The 24,374-nt window shown below is 36.5% G+C and overlaps 1 long non-coding RNA gene across 2 annotated transcripts in view; it reads right to left on the reverse strand.

Annotated features, from left to right (window-relative positions):
• LOC136038742 (uncharacterized) overlaps window positions 1-24,374 on the reverse strand; it is a 47,311-nt gene that overhangs the window by 11,421 nt on the left and 11,516 nt on the right. The window contains exons 2-3 of one of the 2 annotated variants that reach the window (XR_010620284.1): window positions 11,870-12,076; window positions 405-620 (exon numbers count right to left, since the gene is read on the reverse strand). This is a non-coding gene — a long non-coding RNA (uncharacterized LOC136038742). Of the gene's footprint in view, window positions 1-404; window positions 621-11,869; window positions 12,077-24,374 lie in introns of those variants that run through there. The other variant, XR_010620285.1, reaches the window with a different exon arrangement.

Below are 24,374 nucleotides of genomic sequence, written 5' to 3' on the forward strand. Positions count from 1 at the left end.
CTGAATGCTTATGCAAAAGCTTGCACACAGCTGCAGAAATTACTTGAGGACGTCAGTTCAAACGGTCTACAGTGGGTTGTTTTGGGGGATATGAATACTGATTTAAATGCAATTTCCCCACGTTCGGAAATGTTTCTGGATATTTTCCTTAACCCGTGCCGTGTCGTTAAAAATAATAAAGGTTAAACGTACATGCATCATACCGGGTCGACATCAAATATTGATCATTGTGTATTAAGTGCGTGCCTAGCTTCTTCTGTGGTTCATGTTGATGAAGATTACTGTGACACTGACCACCTTCCCAATTCTTTGACACTTTCTTTGCCTTCCGTTCCTCACGCTAATATCCCAAAAAAGAAAAACTGGTTCGAAAAATCAAAGCGGAAAAAGAAAAATTGGAGTGTTTATTTAATAGCGCTTGCTTCCCTTTTGTCTACTGTGACTGTGCCCTTTTGCAACCGAATACTACCACCATTGCCCGAATAAAAAACTTGATTTGAATATTTACTATTCAAAAATAATTTCTAGTTTGAAGCAAGCGGAAGGTGTGGCAGTGCCTCTTGATCGAAGTCGCATTATTACTCAGCAACCAGTGTGGAACATTTACCCAGAGCTTAAACCTATAAAAAAATAAAGCATAGTTTAGGCTTCGAATTAGGGTAACGCGTGGTAGACCTCTTTCGGGAAAAGTGTTTTATATTAAGAAGTCGACAATGATTGTTTATATAAAAAAAAAAAAACATCTCAGAAAAACCCGTCTTAGTCGGAAAAGTTTCCCTAAGAATAAGAAAGATCGGAAAAATGTTTCAAATAGTTCCAAGTTTGACGAACATAATACTTAATATAATATTTCTTCGTCTCGATGGCTGTCACGCTACTCTCAAATTTTCTCGGAGTTAAATCATTCTATCTATCTGTCACATCTTAGACCATTTTCCTGTTTCTTCCATGTGTGATTTTTCCGATTCGTTGCCTAGAAGGAGCCAAAGAGCGGGTTTTTCCTCTTTAAAATTTAATGAGCAGGGTTTACGTATCCTTAGGTCACGGTTGGCGGGTCGTTCGCAGAGTATTTCTGAAATTGAGTCTGATATAGATTCTTTGTTTAATTTATTTTATGATTCTTTGACAGAAATTACCTTGGATTATAGTTTGATAGCGCAGATTCAAGTTGTTTGGTACATGGTCTAGTAACATTGGGATTGGGGCACTAAATTCCCTCGTAAAGTTAGCTTGTCTGTCATTTCGATCACTAGGCATGGACTTAGGCGTGTTTGGGCGATCTTTCATGTGTTCTCTCTATAAACGACTTGGATCATTAATTATTCTCTCTGTATAGTCAATTTTTATATTCGTGCGATGCTGTTTGATGCTGTTTGATGCTGTTTTTCATTCCACTGTGAAGTACTTTTGGACTTTCTGATGCACAATTAACACATGCTGCAATTGGGATGTGGTTGGCAAAGTGACTTCCCATTAGCAAACTCACTGTGCCAATAAGTTTGTTGTGCATGCGAAATGGTCTATGTTTGAGACTGAACCACTAGTATGCACAAACATGAAATCTTTGTCTTTTGAGAGCACATAATACCAACTTTCAAGTGCACTTAGGATCAGCTGGGACCAAGGAGACGAGTCGTCGACTAGATTACAGTTGCAGTCTCAGATTATAACGCGCATTCCAGTTTAGACAGCAGTGTAGCCTTGAGGCATTTCGCAAGAGCTCGCACCGCTTTCGAGAATCGATTATTTGATACTTCGTCACTCTAGTTTATAGGAAGGTAGACATCGACAGTCAAAAGGTTACCAGCCCTCATAGCCATAAAGTTTTCAGCAGCATGAAGACTCTCAGAATCAATGGCAAAACTGCATGTGATCACTAGTTCACCAGAGAGCCTCCCATGCTGACAAGAATTGGCTGGTACAAAATAAAGTGCCTTTCTGAAAACTTGTCTGAAAAATTGTCTGAAACCTTGTGCAGCCTGAGCCTACTATTTGTCAGCAATTTTTTTTGGATGCACAAAATATCGCAACGCTGACATAGTTCTTCAGTTACAGGGATTCTGTGAGACACACTTCCACTCATATTCAAAGACACAATCCTAGAATTATGCTTATGGATCAGAGAATTTTTGTTTTCTGATTTGCCTTTTGTTTTCCGATTAGTTTTTTTCAAATCAGGGCATTGGAATGAGTGACTTTTGGCAGGCTTTTCATAGCCATATCTGGCTGATAGCGGGAGGAAAAGTACAACTTATTGGTTAGACTAGCACTACACACCGCTGAAACGTGACCAAATTTCTGGTAATTATAGCATCGTTTTGGGAGGTACACCAACTCTTCAGTTGGAAAACGTTCAAAATCCACTTTTGGCGGGCTTTTCATAGTCATATCTAGCTGATAACGGGAGGAAAACTACAAATTATAGGTTAGACTAGCACCACACTGCTCTGCCCCTTTGAATACTGAAATGCAGGCTTTCACCGTGTCGGCATCATAGGCATCATATGTGGTTGCAATTTTTTTGATCACGCCTATAAAACTAGGGATTTCACCTTACCTTCTACACTTTGGATTTTTGGTTGATAGAATAAACAATGCTGTCTACCTTGTCTTTCATTTTAACAAGTTGCAATTCAGATCGGTTTCTTTTCAATTCAATATCATCGACCGCTAGGTCGTCTCCAAAAATGCTCGTAAAAATTTGGCATCCTTCTTCTGGCATATTAGTGGGGGGGGGGTGAGTTCTTCAGAACTAAAGAATAGGGTAGTGGAGAATGTCTATCCGGGATGGAATTAGGCTGGCTTCCGTCACTTATAGGATTGCCGGGCGGTCATGGGAGTGGAACTTGGTTGTACCGCTCGAGAAATCCCAAAAACTACCGTTGCATTTCATTCACAGATGGTACAACACATGTGCTTACTTCTGCTCCAATGGCTGGTACTTCTTGGGGATTAAATATAACGAACTTGGGAGTTTTATCCTTTCTTTAGCGCATCGTGCAAGTCACTTAGCAATATCCATTAAATTATTCTCACCTTGTACGTATTTCGTGAATCGATCACCAGTTTCGGCCTTCTTAGTTAACAGTTCTTTTGCCTTTGAAATTGGGTCTCTATCAAAAAATTCCACAGCTCGTTTTCAAAACACTTCCTTTTTTATTCCGATGGCCATTAATCACGACATATAGTTTAACAAGGCAATTAATGTTGCCACTGTTAGGCTTCCCAGCGCTTCAACTCAAGAAATGGTGCCAAAACGTTCCATTTTCGGTGCCATATGGCACCTAGAGATGGTGTTACCAAGAAATGTTTACAAAAATAACACACAGATAAAAATATTAGCTTTTATATGAGCCACCACACATCTCTCCACGATAATGTGGAACCTTGCTAGCCCTAGCAGATGAAAAAGATGACATAAGTTATATATATGCAAAAAAGTGGTTTCCCTCGTGGTTCCAGGTGGGGGACTGAAATTCCCCTCTGTAGGGCTTATGACCATGGTGATTCTAATCGTACACTTGAAATTTCAATCCGCCATCATTTTTAAGGTTTTACTATTAAGATTACCCGTAATTCGTGAATTAGCTTGGATTTTTACAATTTTTGGCCGGGGTTCACTATTAAATAGGATGCAACTATCACTCCAATCAAGAACAAAAATATGAAAATTAAACTAATAGCCTGGTAAAATTATAAAAAGGAACATTGGCCAGACCCATTTCTTTTTCTCCTAAGTCTCAACTCAAATTGCCAACCAGTTGAACAATGGCCGTCTGAAGAAGATGCTTATTATGTAATAACCATGTTTGTAAAGTAATGGTGTGCAAAAGTTCCACCCAAAAAAACTGACTGAGCTCACTCATGTGAAGATGCATCAAGATTCAACACACCTAGGTATTTAAGTGTCAAAATAATTATCACTTTTCTATTTTTAACAAATGATTCAAAGTAAGGGGAGTTGATAGAAGATCACGACTTTGACTTAATTGCTAACTTTAAGGGGATTTCAACCTAAGTTGACTACAGTAAATCATGACTTCGGTAATATATACTTTTTCGAATACACATAGTGCGGTCAAATTTTTTCGACGGTAGAAAAAAAGTCCTTTTAGAAGAATATTAAAAAATCATTTTAATTTTTAAATGAACGGATATTACCTTATATAGGAGGGTGCTCTAAGCCCCTCAACCTTTCCGCCTTCACTCTAAAGTTTGATTAATACTGTCTTGCGGCATCTGCGACTGCAATTAAATGAAAAAAGACCAGAAACAGTTCGTATTAACGAACTAAAAGTAAAGAGCGACTCGGACTAATTGTAGCCAAAACATTAATATAATTTATTGTTTATGGTGCTTCCGAAACTGCAAAATTCATCAAGATCTGTCAAACAAAGATAATTCTGTATTCCATGAATTAAATATACTCCACTCCTATAGGCCTTCAACCGCTGATGATGAGATGCAGATGAAAAAGCCTTGTAAAGCTTCTACAAAAAAAATATTTCCTTTTCCAGCTTTTATGGAGAACTGGAGTCATTCTCAGAATCAGCTTTGTAACCTTTTTGAAGTGTGAGGTATCCTTTTTTGAAGTGGTTGGCGTCCAGCATGCAAATAGTGTGTTTGATTTACTTTAACATCTTTCTAAATATATTCTGGAATTTTGCCCTTAATGTCCTTCGCCTTAGTTGCAGTAGCAGTTTTAGCAGAAGTAATTGCAGTAAGAGTGTAAGCGTGAACATAGTGAACAACAGCCCCCTCTACATTACCTGAAAGTTTCCAATTAATGCCCAAACCCTTTCGCGGGATACTTGTGATATGCCTTTTTGACAGCCTACTTGTATATGGCATACTTTGATTTAGTAGTAGTGGTAGTAGTAGTAGTAATAGTAGTTTTAGCATTAATAGTAGCAATATTAATGGAATCGAGTTCAATTTCCTCCTCAACATTATCTGAAATTTTCAGCTTAATACCCTTAGACTTAGTAGGAGTAGTAGTAGCAGTAGAGCCAGCAGTAGTTTTAGTGCATACTGTTTTTTAATTTAGTTTTACATCTCGATGAACTCTCATTGACACAGTTTCAACCTAATACACTTAGCTGTTCTTGAGATATCGTCGATATGTCCCTTTGACATCATGCATGTACAAAATGTGATTTGGCTTAGTTCAATTCCCCCTCAACACTCCTTGAAATTTTCATCTTAATACCATTAGCCCTTGTAGCATAAGTAGCCGTAGTAGTATTATTATTATTTTTATTATTATTATTATTATTATTATTAGTAGTAGTAGTAGTAGTAGTAGTAGTAGTAGTAGTAGTAGTAGTAGTAGTAGTAGTAGTAGTAGTAGTAGTAGTAGTAGTAGTAGTAGTAGTAGTAGTAGTAGTAGTAGTAGTAGTAGTAGTAGTAGTAGTAGTAGTAGTAGTAGTAGTAGTAGCAGTGGTAGTAGTAGTAGTAGTAGTAATAGTAGTAATAGTAGTAATAGTAGTAGTAGTAGTAGTAGTAGTAGTAGTAGTAATAGTAGTTTTAGCATTAATAGTAGCAATATTAATGGAATCGAGTTCAATTTCCTCCTAAACATTATCTGAAATTTTCACCTTAATACCCTTAGACTTAGTAGGAGTAGTAGTAGCAGTAGAGCCAGCAGTAGTTTTAGTGCATACTGTTTTTTAATTTAGTTTTACATCTCGATGAACTCTCATTGACACAGTTTCAACCTAATACACTTAGCTGTTCTTGAGATATCGTCGATATGTCCCTTTGACATCATGCATGTACAAAATGTGATTTGGCTTAGTTCAATTCCCCCTCAGCACTCCTTGAAATTTTCATCTTAATACCATTAGCCCTTGTAGCATAAGTAGCCGTAGTAGTATTATTATTATTATTATTATTATTATTAGTAGTAGTAGTAGTAGTAGTAGTAGTAGTAGTAGTAGTAGTAGTAGTAGTAGTAGTAGTAGTAGTAGTAGTAGTAGTAGTAGTAGTAGTAGTAGTAGTAGCAGTGGTAGTAGTAGTAGTAGTAGTAATAGTAGTAATAGTAGTAGTAGTAGTAGTAGTAGTAGTAGTAGTAGTAGTAGTAGTAGTAGTAGTAGTAGTAGTAGTAGTAGTAATAGTTGTAATAGTAATAGTAATAGTAGTGGCAGTAATAATAGTAGTAGTAAGGTTGTAATAGTAGTAGCAGTAGTAGTGGTATTAGTAGTAGCAGTAGTAGTTGTAGTAGTAGTGGCAGTAGCAGTAGTGTTAGTAGAAGTAGTAGCAGTAGTAGTAGTATTAGTAGTAGCAGTAGTAGCAGTAGTAGTAGTAGTAGCAGTAGCAGTAGCAGCAGTAGTAGTAGAAGTAGTAGCAATAGCAGTATTTTTAATTGTAGTAGCAAGTATCAGTAGTAGAAGTCGTAGTAGTAATAGGAGGAGTAGCCGTGATATGTAAATTCGTTTACCTTTCGGTAAGTCGACATTTCCCTCAACATACCCTGTCAGTTTCAACTTAATCCTCTAAGCTACTCCTGAGCTATTGCTGGTACTCCCCCTGGGCAACCTTCATGCATATAGTACAGGGGCCTTACATAAATCCCTAAAGTCCATAATGGTCCCTAAATAACTATGGTCCCTAAAAAAGCGTTATATACTCTGAAAATTTTGATACTCTAACTTATTCCTAAGAAATTCATAAACAATTTTGACAACCTAAAATCAAAGAGTGTAGTTTTATTTAGTTCAACATCCACCTAAGCATTCCCTTTAAGCCCCACCCTGCTATCCTTAGCTTCAGAAGTAGTAATATTCGTAATAGTAGTAGTAGCATTAGTAGCAGTTTTTACATAGCGCCTATTTTTTTTAGTATTATCGCTCAACATACCCTGAAAGTTTCAATTTAATACCCTAAGCAGCTCCTGAGACATTAGTGATACATTCTTTTGAGGACCCGCATGCACAGAGTTTATTTTGATTTAGTTCAACAACCTCTCAACATTTCCTGGAATCCTCACCTTATTAGCCTTGGCTTTAGTAGTAGATGTTGCAGGTATCAACACTAGTAGTAGTAGTAGCAGCAGTAGAAGTAGCAAGATTGCCTTTTTGCCTCTTATTTCACCTTTTATTGCAAATAATGCCTTTTGATTAGTTCAATATCCCCCATAAAGTGACCTGTAAGTTAAAACTTAGCACTCTGGTCCGTTCCTAAGTATTGTCGATATGCCCTTTTGACAACCTTTGTTCATATTGTGGGCCCAAATTCCCACTCATTACCCCCTATAATTTTTATCTTCATTCCCCTTTCCTTAGTAGCCACAATGCATTAAGTTGTTCCTAATCTATTGCTTGTATGCGCCTTTAATCACCCTTCATGCACATGGTGCATTTTGATTTAATTCAGCACCTCCTCAGTATTCCCTGAAGTTCCTCCATAATACCATTAGCCTACCACTAGCAGTAATCACAAGGGCATTAGTAGTAGTAGTAGAATGCACATAGTGCCATTTGGTTAGTTTGACATACATCCCCAACATACCCTGAAAGTTTCCACTTAATGTTCTAAGCCATTGCCAAGATATTACTGATATACCTTTTGACAACATACGTGCACATAGCGTACTTCGATTTAGTTCAACATCTCTCTTTCATTCCCTGAAAGCTTAACCTTAATCCCTTAGCCTCAATCGTAGTAATAGTCGTGGTAGTAGTAGTAGCATTAATGCATCTTTTGTTTTAGACAATACTCTGGTGGAAATCGCATTATTAGATGTTGGATTTTCAAGAGCCCCCTCAGGTAATTTTCAAGCCCTTAACTACAAAAGGCTTGTTGTAGTTTTTTTTTACACCTGCGTTAAAGTTCATTGTGGCTTTACCTCTTAAAAGATAAGCCTCTTAATTATAAAACTGAAATCTAAAAAAAAGAAAATAGTCTCCAAGGAGTGCAACATTTAGGAACCCCTCCCATAAAGGGTCTGAGAGGTGATGGTCCTGTTCTTGTGGTAGTTTTTGTTTGATTCAAGATTGTTTTGGGTATTTATTCTACAGTACTTCCTGGGCGTTTTAGGTTCCCTTCATTCACCTGTGGTAGCACTTGGTATTTTTAAGTTTGGCGCAATTGTTCATTTTAATACCTGTTCATTTTGTTTTATTTTTAGTATTCTTTCGTAACGAATCCATGCGAGCATTTACTTAAAATTAATTCTTCATGGATCTGTAGAGACATAATTTGTTTCACATTTATTATTCTGAAATGAGGTCCGTGTCATCCCGGGACTAACTGAGGTAATTTTTTGGCTCAGGGACTTGTGGATGCAGTTTTCAAGCGGATCGGAAGAACTAAATTAAGGGTTCCCTACTGAAACATCATGAGTCTGATAATATTTTGGTCTGGGATGATCATGAACATTTAAATCAATCGTTTTGTTTAGGGCTTATTGAAAATATCTCGTGGCCTCGTGGTCTCGTGGATCGGAAAAAAGTTTCTAGCCCTAATTTCGTCAAGTAAACTTCTTTCTCAAGTTTCGTCTTTTGGACTTCAGTCCTTCTGAAATTAAACAAAAAAACTAGTTTTTTAAACTGAAAGTAAGGAGCAACATTAAAACTTAAAACGAACAGAAATTACTCCGTATATGAAACGGGTTGTCCCCTCCGCAATCCCTCGCTCTTTACGCTAAAGCTTTTAATTGTTTTAACAAGCAGAATTGTGGCAAAGAGTCAAACTTTAGCGTAACGAGCGAGGGATTGCGGAGGGGACAACCCGTTTCATATACGGAGTAATTTCTGTTCGTTTTAAGTTTTAATGTCGCTCCTTACTTTCAGTTTAAAAAACTAGTTTTTTTTATTTAATTTCTGAACGTTTTTGAATTAATGCATTTTTGATTTTGGCTCTCCGCGCATAAATTATTAAAATGAAATTTTCATATTAATTCTTTTTTGGCTAAATGGCTTTCTCTTAGTTTTGATCAGACGATTTTGAGAAATAAGGGATGAGGAAGGAGGCCTAGTTGCCCTCCAATTTTTTGTTACTTAAAAAGGCAACAAGACCTTTTAATTTTTAACGAACATTTTTATTAGTAAAAACTATACGTAACTTAAGAATTAACTTACGTAACAAAGTTTTATATTCTTATATTTTTGATTATGTATATGAGGGGGTTTGTCCCCTCGTTAATACCTCGCTCTTTAAACTAAATCTTAAGTTTTGTCCCAATTCTTTAAGAATGACCCCTGAATCAGAAAGGCCGTAGAATAAATATTTGAAATTACTAAAAATACTTTAGCTTAAAGAGCAAGGTATTTATCTCCTCCTACATACCTCGCTCTTTATGCTAAAATATTTCTAGAACCCCTCATATGCATAATAATCTCTGTTCATTTTAAGTTTTAATTCTACTCGTTACTTTCAGTTGAAAAAAGTTTTTCATGTTTATTTTTTCATTTTTTTTTTTATATTAATGCTAGAAAATCCCGCGCCCTTTTCATTGAATTTCTCTTCCCCCATGACATGCTAGAAAATCCCGCGCCCTTTTCGTTGAATTTCTCTTCCCCCATGACATATTCCTCCAAGGTAAGATCCTCCCACATAGCCCCCTCTCCTCAACTCCACCCCCAAACCAAAAAAATCCCTCTGAAAACGTCTGTACACTTCCCAATAACCATTACTGTATGTAAACACTGGACAAATTTTGTAACTTGCAGCCCCTCCCCCCGGGACTTTGGGGGAGTGAGTCATTCCAAAGACATAGTTATTATGGTTTTCGACTATGTGGAACAAAATGGCTATCTCAAAATTTTGATCCGTTGACTTTGGGAAATGAGCGTGGGAGGGGGCCTAGGTGCCCTCCAATTTTTGTGGTTACTTAAAAAGGGCACTAGAACTTTTCATTTCCGTTAGAATGAGCTCTCTTGCGAGATTCTAGGACCACATGGTCGATACGATGACCCCTGGGAAAAAAAACAAAAAAACAAACAAATAAACACGCAACCGTGATCTGTCTTCTGGCAAAAAATACGAAATTCCACATTTTTGTAGATAGGAGCTTGAAATTTTTGCTAAAGGGTTCTCTGATACGCTGAATGCGATGGTGTAATTTTCGTTCAGATTCTTTGACGTTTTGGGGGTGTTTTCCCCTATTTTCCAAAATAAGGCAAATTTTCTCAGGCTCGTGACTTTTGATGACAAAGATTAAATTTGATGAAACTTATATATTTAGAATCAGCATGAAAGTTCGATTCTTTTGATGTATCTTTTAGCATCAAAATTCCGTTTTTTAGAGTTTCGTTTACTATTGAGCCGGGTCGCTCCTTACTACAGTTCGTTACCACGAACTGTTTGATACAAATACAAAGGTATGCGGAGAAAAGCAGGTTATTGGCTCATTTTTGGACCCAATTTTCTGGTGAACTAATAGGCCTAATTTTTCATTTCATTTTCCAATGTTTTTTTTTCCTTTTTTTTACCCAAGGACTTGCGGATGTAAATTGTAAGCCGCTAAAAAAAGTTTTTTTTAGCTCATTTTTAGGGGATCTATTCCTCTAGCCTTTTTTTGTGAATATCAGAGTTATTTATCCCAGTAACTTATACTGGTAAATTCAGCTTCAAATTATAAAAATAGTTTTTTCTGCCCTTTATTAGCCCCATTATTTAGGGGACAAGGTTCTTCCTTCAATCTTATCTTTTGGATATTAAATATATTTTTGGGGGTTTCCTGCCTCAAAAAAAATATCAACATAAGTTTTGATCCTATTGAATCAAAATGTTTATGGTCACTTTCGGAGCCTACTTTCAGGGAGCCTACGGATATAAGTTTCAAGCTGTAAAGAAACAAAAAGTAGTTTTTAGCCATTCTTCAGGCTGCATTTCTAAGCTTACCAACGCTCTTCTTTTTTTCTTCTAATTTCCTTCCATGCATTGGGGTTCGCTTAGCTCAAGGACTCAAGGATAAAATTTGCAAATAATTTGTAAAAGTATCTAATGGTCGATTTTCAGACCCCATCTAGGTAGGTTCCGTACTTCTATCCCACACTTAGTTCATGGTGTAAGTTTTCTTGGCTCAGGGAAGTACAGATATAAGTTTCCAACAGAGAAGAGACAAAGGTTTTGGCCTATTTTCCGGCTCCTTAACCCTCCCCCTTCTACCAATAAAAGTTTAGATGCCCTTGGGCTTGTAATATACCCCTAAGAGCTTCAGGCCGAGGGGAAAGCCGGGGTCAGACATGCTTACTTTTTTCAGCTATTATTTCTACCTGTGAGAAATGGTTAATTTGAATAATGTAATACCCTTGCCCTGGAATTACACAGAAATTGTAAAAAAATTCTAAGCGGTGTTAGGGGAAACCCATGGGCAAAGAGGCATGGGAGGGACCTGGATTCCCTCTGAGCACTTTCAGCTCCTAAAGAGACTACTAGAGAATTTCTCTTCTAATGAGTCCCTCCATAGTTTTTTCGACCACTTCGTTCTTACGAGATAGCCAGAGGAAAAAGTAGTACGTAAGGAAATTTTGTTCTTTAATGAGTTTCCGCAAGCGCTTTGACTTCGGAGGCAAATCCACTTTAAGGGCTAGGCTTCAGAAACCTACAAATTGGTCAATTTGCCTGCCAAAAATCTAGTAGCTTTGTTGGCTGGTAGTTCTTATAAATTGAAACATTAGAACCTAAATGCGTTTGATGATTGTGACCTCTATGGATAATTCATGGTTATAATAATAGCAACTGAGAATATTCTTTCACGGGTCTTTTTCCCATGCCATTTTTATTAAAGTTAAATACATGAATTTTAAACACTTAAAGAGCTCATCTGTAGCAATAAAATCGTCAAGAGAGACCAATAAACATAAAACATGAGTGATGATTATGAGGATAAATGTATCATATGTTATTTGTATTTGTAGCTTACCTTCTTAATTATACGGCTTTCGTGACTCCATTTTTGCTTACAGCCCCACTAATAGCATATAAATATTGTTGTGGTTACAATTGAAGTAAGACAATTTTTTCCTCCAGTATATAACAAAAGATACTTGATGCAATTTAGTCCGATTTCGGGGCCATATTTTGCTTCTCGGTAATCCATTGTTTTTGGAAATTTAATGGCACAAGATAGCTGAAAAATCAAACGGTGGTTATTAATTGTATAGAATTAAACCAGTAGTTTCAATAAATTTCAAGGATATAGGATTTTCCAGAAGATTTTTACAATAATCGCCCTGACGGTGTGAAGCAGCTAAGAAACATGAGAGCTACCCATATAAAATTGTTATATTTCTTGCTGTTCCTGGTGGGAGGTGGTAAAACTAGTTAAGGATATTTGACAATGGTAGTTTCAACGAATTACTTTTTCTTCAATCCCATTTTTGAGGATTTTCAGGCTCTTTTTCGAAATCACCAAAAGATTCTTCTCGTATTTACAAGTTACAGTTCAGTTAAATCATGGTTGCAGAGGTAACTGCAACCTAGTAAAGGCCTAGTAAAGGGTATAAAATGTTCGTAAACAATTAAAAAGTTCTAGTTGCCTTTTTGAGTAACCAAAAAATTGGAGGGCAACTAGGCCTCCTCCCCCGTTCCTTTTTTGTCAAAATCATTCAATCAAAACTACGAGAAACCGTTTAACCAAAAAATAAATATACAAATTTCGGTTTAATTATTTATCTGCGGAGAGCCAAAATCAAAGCATGCACTAATTCAAAAACGTTCAGAAATCGAATAAAAAAAAACAAATTTTATTAACTGAAAGTAAGAAGCGGGATCAAAACTTAAAACGAACAGAAATTACTCAGTATATGAGAGGGGCTGTTCCCTCCTCAACGTTCCGCTCTTTACGCAAAAGTTTTTTACTGTTTTGAAAAGTAGAGTTGAGAGAAAGAGTCAAACTTTAGAACAAAGGGTGGGGCATTGAGGACAGAACAGCCTCTTTCATATACGAAGTAATTTCTGTTTCTTTTAAGTTTTAATATCGCTCCTTACTTTCAGTTAAAAACAACTGTTTTTTTTATTTAATTTATGTAGGGCTTAAACTGTGGAATAAGCTTGTCCCAGTTACCAAAGAATTGCCCATTAATCAATTTAAAACAGAGCTGCGTGTGGGGTTACTTTGTAGATATACCTTTGAAACAGATTGAGATTGATGGAATTAATATTGGCAACAATTGTTTATTGTTTTTTTTGTTCTTTATTTTTATTATTTTTTTCTTTTCTATTTTTTTTCTTTTTGTTAGTAGCACACCCTCGCAATCGACGCCTTTGGTGTGCTACCGATTGATTTTTTCTCTGTTATTTCTTTTGGATAATAAGTTAACACTACCACTAAAGAAAATAGTTATGGTCCAAAACACTAAACTGGAGATTACAATAGCCCATCCCGTATGTTCCCCTCCCAGCCCCCTTAGTAAGTCTCATTAATCCGTTGGGAGAATTCACTATGAACTCTTTGACACGGTCAGACGACGTTGGAGTTCGCAAAATGATTTTTAAAATATCGAATGTCCTTAAGAGGAAGAAATTCATAGAATAACAAATAATTGAATCTCAAAATTACAAATGAATATTCCTTGACATACCCCATCCCCTTCTCCTAATTGCAAAAGTTTAGCTTCGCCAACTATAGTTTACTGCTCTTTCTCTTTATAATATCAAATAAAAAAAAAAACAAGTTTTTTTAACTGGAAGTAAGGAGCGACATTAAAACTTAAAACGCACAGAAATTACTTCGTATATGAAAGAGGCTGCTACCTCATCAACGCCCCGTGCTTTACGCTAAAGTTTGACTCTTTCTCTCAATTCTTCTTTTTAAAACAGTAAAAAATTTTAGCGTAAAGAGCGGGGCGTTGATGAGGTAGCAGCCTCTTTCATATACGAAGTAATTTCTGTGCGTTTTAAGTTTTAATGTCGCTCCTTACTTCCACTTAAAAAAACTTGTTTTTTTATTTAATTTCTGAACGTTTTTGAATCAATGCATGTTTTGATTTTGGCTCTCCGCAGAGGAATGATCAAAACGAAATTTGAATATTTTTTTATTTTTTTTTTTGCTAAATAGCTTTCTCGTAATTTTGATCGAATGATTTTGAGAAAAAAAGAGCGGGGGACGAAGCCTAGTTGCCCTCCAATTTTTTGGTTAATTAAAAAAGCAACTAGAACTTTTAATTTTTTACGAATAGTTTTATTGGTAAAAGATTTACGTAACTTATAAATTAGCTTACGTAAAGAACTTTTGTATTCTCATGTTTTTATTACATATATGAGGGGATTCGCCCCATCGTCAGTACCTCGCTCTTTACACTAAAGCTTAAATTTTATCCCAATTCATTAAGAATGACCCCTGAATCACAAAAGCCGTAGAATAAATAGTTGAAATTACTAAAAATACTTTAGCGTAAAGAGCGAGGTATTAGAAGGAGGTGAGCCCCTCATACGGGTAATAATTTCTGTTTGTTTTAAGTTTTATTGCTGTTCCTTACTTCCAGCTAAAAAAGCTTTTTCACATTTATTTTTTAATTTTTTTTTTTAAATAATGCTAGTAAATCCTGCTCTCCCTTCATGGAAATTTTCTTCTCCCATGACAAATTCTCGATGGAAAGTTCCCCCAGCATATCCCTCTCTTCTCAACCCCTCCCCCCAACCAAAAAAATCCTCCTGAAAACGCCTGTATACTTCCCAATAACCATTACTATATGTAAGCACAGGTCAAAGTTTGTAACTTGTTGCCCCTCCCACGGGGACTGTGGGGGAGTAATTCGTCCCCAAAGACATAGTTATAAGGTTTTTAGACTACACTGAATAAAATGGCTATCTCAGAATTTTGATCCATTGACTTTGGGAAAATAATTAGCGTGGGAGGGGGCCTAGGTGCCCTCCAATTTTTTTGGTCACTTAAAAAGGGCACTAGAACTTTTCATTTCCGTTAGAATGAGCTCTCTTGCAACACTCTAGGACAACTGGGTCGATACGGTCACCCCTGGGAAAAAAACAAAACAAAAAACAAAAAACAAAAAAAACAAATAAACACGCATCCGTGATCTGCCTTGTGGCAAAAAATGCAAAATTCCACATTTTTCTAGATAGGAGCTTGAAACTTCTACAGTAGGGTTCTCTGATACGCTGAATCTGATGGTGTGATTTTCGTTAAGATTCCATGAATTTTAGGGGGTGTTTCCCCCTATTTTCTAAAATAACGCAAATTTTCTCAGGCTCGTAACTTTTGATGGGTAAGACTAAACTTGATCAAACTTATATATTTGAAACCAGCATTAAAATGTGATTCTTTTGATGTAGCTATTGGTATCAAAATTCCATTTTTTAAGAGTTTTGGTTACTATTGAGCCGAGTCGCTCCTTACTAGTTCGTTACCACGAACTGTTTGAAAAGCTTTCATTGACTCAATGTTTTATAATAGCCAATTACAAACGTATTTGCTGAATAAGGTTCGATAACTATTCATTTGGTGATGACATAGCTCTCTATAGTCTTTGGGAAAAGGGCTGTAAGTTACACAACTTGGCCCTACAAGAACAAACAGATTGAATTCGATCATCAGCCGCAATTGTTCAGTTACTAGCGCATTATACTTTAAATCAGAAGGGCAAGGGTTCAGTTCCTTAATCAGGCAATTTTATTTCAATTATGGTCCTACCTTATATATGATTATTTTTCAGCTAATTCACTATTTTTGTTATTTTTTGTCAATGTCAAAATGCTCCATACACTATTTTTGGAACAAATTATGCCTTGGACCCCAGCCCCTTGCCACTTAGGGGCTGTATAAGTGTAGGCATATGGCTATGGAACCACTCAAAGTTGTATCTCCAAAGAAGGATTACTTATTGTTAAATTTATTTATTCATATTATTACTTTTTTTACTATTTAATAGAAAGAATAAAACAATTTGTAATGTATACAGATAAATCATAGCACTAAGAACCTATCAGCATTTTTTTTTCTGTGATATTTTTCTGGTTGTCAGGTTACTTTCCAACCTTTTCTTGTTTATTGCTATTCCACACTTGTATGTTTTTTGGTGCTTATCAGGAGGGAGGAGGGGGAGATGTTTCGTAAAATAAGTAAGAGATAGGCCTACCAAAATTTTGCTTAGGTTTCGAAAACCTTAAAAATCTTCTTCAGAAAAATGGTTACTCTTTCCTAACCGTCGAGGTTGCTCACCATCAAAAATCGGGTACATCATTTCGTGTAGCATGGATTTCTCGGCATTATTTGAAAAACGATCAGAAATTAAATAAATTTCTTCCAATTAAAAATAAGGAGCGACATTAAAACTTAAAACGAACAAAAATTATTCCATATATGAGGGTGCTGCCCCCCCCTCGAAAAATTAAAAAGGTCATTGCAGTGTTGCTTCTGCAAAGATTAATTTAAAAAAAAAAGTTTTTTGAGGGAAATAAAGAGCGAAGTTGAAACTTAAAACGAACAAATGCTTCACAGTCTATCTAACACATATCAAGAAAGCTAGTATAAATAAACCAAATAATCATATTTCCCAATATTTGTAGGATTATAGAAAACTAGTGCTTTACTGAAAACACAAAACAATATGGGAGTTGGTACAGTAAAATTAAACCGATTAAGGCCACCTTTTACAGTATACGAATAAAGCATTTTTTTTAAGTAATACTAAAGTGTATTTCTTACAATTTAAGATTGTTTATTATTTACTATTGGTATTATAGATGGTGAGACCAAATGTTACCTGATAAATCAATCCAATATTTCTGTATGCTGTTCAGTGACTTTATGGTTATTAAAAAAATATTTATTTTTATGCTTCTATTTTTAAGATAATTTTAATTATATACTGGAAGTTACTGACTATGAAAAGCTTTATAGATTAGTATGTAAGTAAGTAAATAATTTTATTGTCCGAAAATTCACATGGAATTAAAACATATAACAAAGGAAAATATAACTGACTCCGTATTTACACATTATATGCATTAGCAAAACTACTGGCAAAAGATGGCTAGCTAGAGGTTCGCTCTTTCCTTAGCGTTTTTCCGACAATTCTCGGCGACATGTTTAACACAGACTGTAAGATCGGATACTCCATAATTACGCATTATATAGGAGTTAATCGTCCATGGTGGAAGTCTCAGAAGGAACTTCACGGATGGAAAAAACAGAACTCTTACTTTTGCACACTGAGCGAACGACAGGTATTTCCAAAAGGGTGCTATATGCAATACATGTGAAAGGGCAATGGCATTATACAGCGGCGCAAGATATTAACGGCAGAACTGATGTCTGTTACCAATAATTGACGCATAAACAATCCAGATTTTCACTTATACGTGGTACACAAGCAGCCTCCCGGTGGAGAGGAGGCTTCAACCGATTGGTAAGCTAAAGTAAGTAATACTCTCAGATTGTTTCACAACTGAATTACCCAAAGAAATTAAACGACAAACCTACGTTATTGTATTCCCTATTCAACATCAAAATTCTTCAATAGTCGATCAGCGGACCTGTTCAAATTAAGGAGGTCGTCAGCATACGTCATCAACGAGACATCAATCCCTCTTGAAACACAGGAAGTAGCTACTCGGGTTTGTGCCGGCAGAACACTATTGTTGAAGAAACTCGGAGACACAGCCGAACCTTACCTGACTCCTTTACGGACCGCTACTACAGCGGATTCGACTGGATTTGAGGGTATTTTGATGTGCGCTCTAAGGTTATTGTAGGTATAACATAATACTCTCACAATACACAAATTTAGACCTTGTTTATATGCTTCTAGAAAGATCTGCCTGTGTACAGACGAGTCAAAAGCCCGGCTCACATCAAAAGAGCCAATAACTAGTGGATCACCCGTTGTCTCAGAAGCAAAGAGAATAGCAGCAAGGGCCAACAGAGCATCAGCGCAACTGAGCAAACTGGTGGTTTGCATTTGGCAACAGTGTTTAACACTTGACAATATAAGCATTCCTAGAAGCTTGCATAAAACCGGCAACACTGTAATTGGGCAATACCAGGAGTATATGTTAGCTGGCTTTCCTTTTTTCAGGATGGGCGTAAGTTACCCTGTACAGAAAACTTCGGGTATAAAATTAACAATGAATATGATCTGGTACAATAAGGTTAACATTCCATACAAAATACGACTACCATTCACAAGGTGAAGTGCACACAAACCGTCAACTCCGCACAATTATTTCTTATTCAGCCTAAAGGCATTTGAAGTTAAATCCGAAACAGATACGGTCCAGTCCAGGAAATTCGAATTTGATTGCACAGATTCAAGTTGCTCGGTATATGGTCTACCTATACTGGGATTTGGGCCCTAAATTCACTTGTAAAGTAAGCTCGCCAGTCGTTTGGATCACTAGGCATGGACTTAGGCTTGTTCGGTGATCTTTCATGTGGTCTTTCCATAAACGACTTGGATCATTAATTATTCTCTCTGTATAGTCATTTTTTACACTCATGTGATGCTGCTTGAGCACTTTCTCAAATTTACGTTTTGTGTGTACACAGAGACAATTCAACACACCTGATTTAGGACGACTACTTGCCCTCCACACCGAGAACCAGAACTTAACATCCTGACATTCTTTCACTGGCTTTTGATTCTTTGAGAACCAAAGGATTTCAGTACCTTTACGAATTTTTCCTAACGGAAATAGCAGCCTTTTCTGAGGTTAGCAGTGCATGGGTGATTTCAGCCCAAAAGGCATTAACCATATTTTATTTTCCTGGATATTCCTTTGCATGTTGGCTTGTAGTAGACTAAATGGCACGCTGATCTTCTGAAGAGTTGTGTCCAAGCACAGTCCAATAAAGCGGGAAGTCAGCCTTTGGCCAATCTTTTATTTCATGTCACTTTGAAGTACTTTTGGACTTTGGGATACCCACATTAGCACATGCTTCAATTGGGATGTGGTCAGGAGAGTGACTTCCCATTATCAAACTCACTGTGCCAATCAAGTTGATTGTGCATGTGAAATGGTCTATATTTGAGACTGAACCACTAGTATGTACAAACGTGGAATCTTTGTCTTTTGGGAGCACACAATACCGACTTTCAAGTGTACTTAGGATCAGCTGGGACCGAAGAGACGAGTCATCGACTAGATTACCGTTATAGTCTCCGATTATAACGCATTCCAGTTTAGACAACATTGTAGTCTTGAGGCACCTTGCAAGAGCTCGCTCTGCTTTCAAGAATCGGTTATCCGATTCTTCGTCGCTATAGATTACAGGAAGGTAGACATTGACAATCACAAGATATTTTTGTACATAAGGATATCAGTTGTATGAAGCCTCTCGGAATCAACGGTAGAACTACATACGATCAATAGCCAACTAGGAGACCTCCCGCTTTGACGAGACTTGGCTGGTACAAAATAAAATGTATGATTGTCTGAAAACTTGAGTAGGCTGAGGCTATCATTTGCCAGCAAATGTTCTTGGATGCACAGAGTATCACTACGCCAACATAGTTATTCAATTTCTGTGAGACACACCTCCATTCATATTCCAAGACACAATCCTAGTAATCTGTTCATTCATCGGAGCGTTTTTGTTTTCCGATTAGTTTTTTCATTACAGGGCACTGGAATGACTGACATGTATGTTTTGTCGACTTACATGCTGCAAATCCAATTGGTTTCGTCCAAGGGGTACTAGCATTTGACGTATGACCTCGGACACTGCAACGTGGACAAATCAGGGGACCAGAGCACACCGCTGCAATGTGACGAAATTCCTGGCAATTATAGCATCGTTTTTGAAGGTGTACAAATTCTTCCTCCGGAAAGCGTTCAAAATTCAGGTTTTTGTTGTCTGGCTACGTACTCACTTTTGACTCCAAAGTCAATATTCTTGCTTTTAATAATTGGTTTCTGTGTTTTCAGTAAAGTGGTAGTTTTTATATAATCCTATATATATATGGAAATACGATTATTTAGTTCATTTGTACTAGGTTTATTGATATATGTTAGATAGACTGTTAACCTGTAATTTTTGTTTGTTTTTAAGTTTCAACTTCGGTCTTTACTTCCCTCAAAAAACTTTTTTTTTAAATTAGTCTGAACAAAAATCATGGGTTGAAATGGTAAAAATTTGCCACTAGGCTGTTCTTTAAAACCTCGATTACTACGCTGCATCAGCTGCAGTAAACATGATAGTGTAGATCATGTCTTCGCAAAGTAAAGACTTAAGAGTCTTAGAAACGTCGCCTTAATTAAAAAAACACCTTAAATTAACTGACTAAAATTCCTAAAACAAAGCTTTCTTGTATAACCAATTGCAAATAATTCTGTAATTATGTCTCAAATTAAAAACAAGAACTCATATAATAATTTGCTCTTTTTAATGTTTCTACTGAAATTTTGTTTTTGAATAATATTTGGACATAAAAGCAACTTGAAATGTATGTTTAAGAAACCTCAAAAAGAAAACATCAGGCTCGCCCAGTTCAGAAACAACGACATACGTATTTGCTCTTAGAATAAATTCATGGAAAACCTTCTTTGCTTTCTCCAGATGATTTTAACATTAAAGTTATAGGAAGCAGCTTTAAAATTCTAGGTCTTTTTATCGATTTTTATCAGAGGCAATGCTATAGCGTTGGCTATAGTAAAGGCCATAAGGTTTCAATATTTTATTATTTATCCATTTTTTCCTCATAGGTACTTAATATGTAAGGGTGGTCATATAAACTTCGGAGGCAATCATTCGATTGCAAATTGGAAGATCTACGGCTTTTTTTAAGATTCAAAGTTATCAGAGGGCAATTAGCCCCCGCCCACCCTTTTTTGCCAAATGCTTCGGATAAAAAATTTAAGATAGCCATTTTGTAAAAAAAAAATTGAAGGTCAAATAACAAAAACTCAGGGGGTCGACACCCCCCCCCCCCCGAGCCTGGGGCATGTCTTGTAAATTGTGCCCCACGAGACTATAAGGTTTTTATTGAAGGATTTTTAAATAGTTCAAATATTAGATAAGCCCAACCCCCACCTCACAAAAAATAACTTATTAACGATATTTTATTCCAAAACTTGTGGAAGCTGCCCTCTGGCCCTCCTTGGCCAGACCCTTTTTCCAAAAACAAAAAACAACAGATTATTAACGATATTTTATTCCAAAATTTATGGGAGCCGACCCCTGGCCCTCCAGGGCCCGATCCTCTTCCCCCACCAAAAAAATATAAACAATATTTTATTTCAAAACCTATGGGAGCTGACTCATGGTCCTCCAGGCCCCGACCCCCCTTTCCTAAAAAATATAAACGGTATTTAAATTTCAAAACTTATGGAAGCTGACCTCTGACCCCCCTTCTCCCGAATCCCATCCCTCTCCCCCTCCCCCACAAAAAAAACAAACAACAAAACAAAAGCGATATCTTACTTCAAAACTTATTTTTATTCGTTTGCCTGTGAGTCCAAGCAAATTTTGTCGCATATTCTGCATACAAGTCCAGTGGACATTTTTCGTCACGCGTCAACCCAAAATCAACCCAATCTTTCATCCCTTAGTTCTATGACTATCTACCTTAGTTCTGCCCTAGGAATGACGTATGAACGGATGATAGATAGACTTATCTATCAACAAACGAAATGTCATAATTTTTATACAATCGTGGTCCTCCATTGCCCAACCCATGGCCCGAATTTGGAATATTGGTAAAATATACTAAAATTCACCTTTTTCATTCTCTTTATTTGTAATACCTTCCCTGTGGCTGCTCAGTAATACTTGTGAGAAGGTGGATTTTTCAGGGGAATTTATCCTGGGGTTTTCACATTAGTAATTTTTCACGAGCTGAGGATACCCATCAAAGTCTACGAGCCTGAGAAAATTTGAATGTTTTTGAAAAAAAGGGCGAACATACTCTAAAAGTCAAAGAATCTTAAATGAAAATCACAACATAAGATTTAGCGCATCAGAGAACACTGTTATAGAGGTTTCAAGCTCCTATCACAAAAAATATGTGAAATTCTGTGTTTTTTGCCAAAAGAAAGATCACGAATGAGTGTTTATGTTTTTGTTTTTTCCTAGGGGTGATCGTATCGACCCAGTCATCCTAGAATATTGAGAGAGGGCCATTCAAACGGAAATCAAAAGTTCTAGTGACCTTTTTAAGTGACATAAAAGATTGGAGGGCAACTAGACCCCTTCCCACACCCCTCTTTCTTAAAAATGTCTGATCAAACAGTTCGTGGTAACGAACTGTAGTAAGGAGTGACCCGCCTCAATAGTGACCAAAACTCTAAAAAACGGAACTTTGGTACCAATAGCTAAATCATAAGAATCGCATTTTAAGGCTGATTTTAAATATATAAGTTTCATCAAGTTTGGTCTTACCCATCAAAAGTTACGAGCCTGAGAAAATTTGCGTTATTTTAGAAAATAGGGGAAAACACCCCTTGAAAGTCATAGAATCTTAACGAAAATCACACCATCAGATTCAGCGTATCAGAAAACCCTACTGTAGAAGTTTCAAGCTCCTATCTACAAAAATGTTGAATTTTATATTTTTTGCCAGAAGACAGATCACGAATGCGTGTTTATTTGTTTGTTTTTTGTTTTGTTTTTTTTTCCCAGGGGTGACAGTATCGACCCAGTTGTCCTAGAATGTTGCAAGAGGGCTCATTCTAACGGAAATGAAAAGTTCTAGTGCCCATTTTAAGTGACCAAAAAAATTGGAAGGCATCTAGGCCCCCTCCCACGCTAATTATTTTCCCAAAGTCAACGGATCAAAATTCTGAGATAGCCTTTTTATTCAGCGTAGTCGAAAAACCTAATAACTATGTCTTTGGGGACGACTTACTCCCCCACAGTCCCCGTGGGAGGGATTACAAGTTCAAAAGTGTAGTTTTTTACTGTTTTAAAATGTAGAGTTAAGAGAAAGAGTCAAACTTTAGCGTAAGGAGCGGGGCGTTGAGAAGGAAAAGCTCCTTTCATATACGGAATAATCTCTGTTCGTTTTAAGTTTTAATGTCGCTCCTTACTTTCATTTAAAAAACTTGTTTTTTTTTATTTAATTAATATTTTGAGATAGCCATTATGTTCAGCATAGTTGAAATGTCGAATAACTATGCCTTTGCAAATAACATGACCCCTAAAGCCCCTGGGGAAAGGTCTGTAAGTAATAAAATTTGCCCATTATTTACGTATAGTATTTCTTATTGAGAAGTATGCATACATTTTTTCGCGTGGGGGAGCGAATTTTTCACAGGGAGAATTTTCCATGGGGAAGGATGTTTCTAGGCTGTGAATATTTCAGAGGAAATTTACACTGAAAGAATTTGTCAGAATTCCTGTATAAAATTCTTCTTATGTCTTGCTTTCTCTTTCCCGACTCACTTTTACACATGGAGATGCTAAGGGCAATTGTGCAGGGTAATTTTTCACGAAAATTGAATTATTTAGAGGACATATCCGTAGGGAAGAGGAAATTTTCGTGGAAGTTTTGCTAGATTCCCTAGCATTATTTAAAAAGTGATCAGAAATTAAATGAAAAAACAATTTTTTTCAATTGGAAGTAAGGAGCAACATTAAAACTTAAACGAACGGAATTTTTTACGTAAATGAGGGGTTTTATCCCCTCCTCAACCCTTCGCACCTTACGCTAAAGTTTAAATATCGTCCCCGATTACTTACAGGAACAACTCCTGAAACACTAAGTTCGTTTAATTAGAACAATAGATAGATAGATAGATAGATAAGTGTATTTCAAAAACCCGTGGGCCATATACACAAAAATATAAATAAATTACAAACAAGCAAGGAAATTAACAACGGTACGAACACTAGAACAATAAGAAGCTTTTTTTCTTAAAGTGCTAAAAAAACTTTTACATGAAGAGCGGGGTGTTTAGGAGGAAGCCCCCCTCATATATGTAACGATTCCTGTTAGTCTTAAGTTTTAATGTTGATCCTTACTTTCAGCTTTTTTTTTTTTTTTTTATCAGAAGGCAATGCTATAACGTTGGCTATAGTAAAGGTTCATAAGGCTCCAATAAATTGTTTTTTTTTTTTTTTTTTATCAGAGACGCTTCGTATGGAAGGTATGGTCGTATAGACTTTTGAGGGGCTCATTCGATAGGATATCGAAAATTCTAGTGCTCTTTTTAAGAGTCAAAGTGATTGAAGAGTCAAAGTCAAAGAAATACTTGCACAAACGTTAAGACGGGAAATAGAGACTAACTGATTTAGCTCCCCTGAGAAAATCCATTATGACTGTTCACTCTAATGGAAATTTCAAATCGAGCCTTCAGGTGGATTGTCATCTTGAAAAATTTGAGAAGGGTTAGGCTTGGTGCTGGATGTGCAAAATACCCCCTAAGGTCAAAATAAAGTTATAAAAAACTTGCACAACAAGTTTGATGTTTCCTGAAAAGGAGTTGAAATATGTCTTTTTTTTCATTGAATACCACCTTCAAAATTTTTC

This window comes from Artemia franciscana, chromosome 18, assembly GCF_032884065.1.
Source record: "Artemia franciscana chromosome 18, ASM3288406v1, whole genome shotgun sequence".
NCBI lineage: Eukaryota > Metazoa > Arthropoda > Branchiopoda > Anostraca > Artemiidae > Artemia > Artemia franciscana.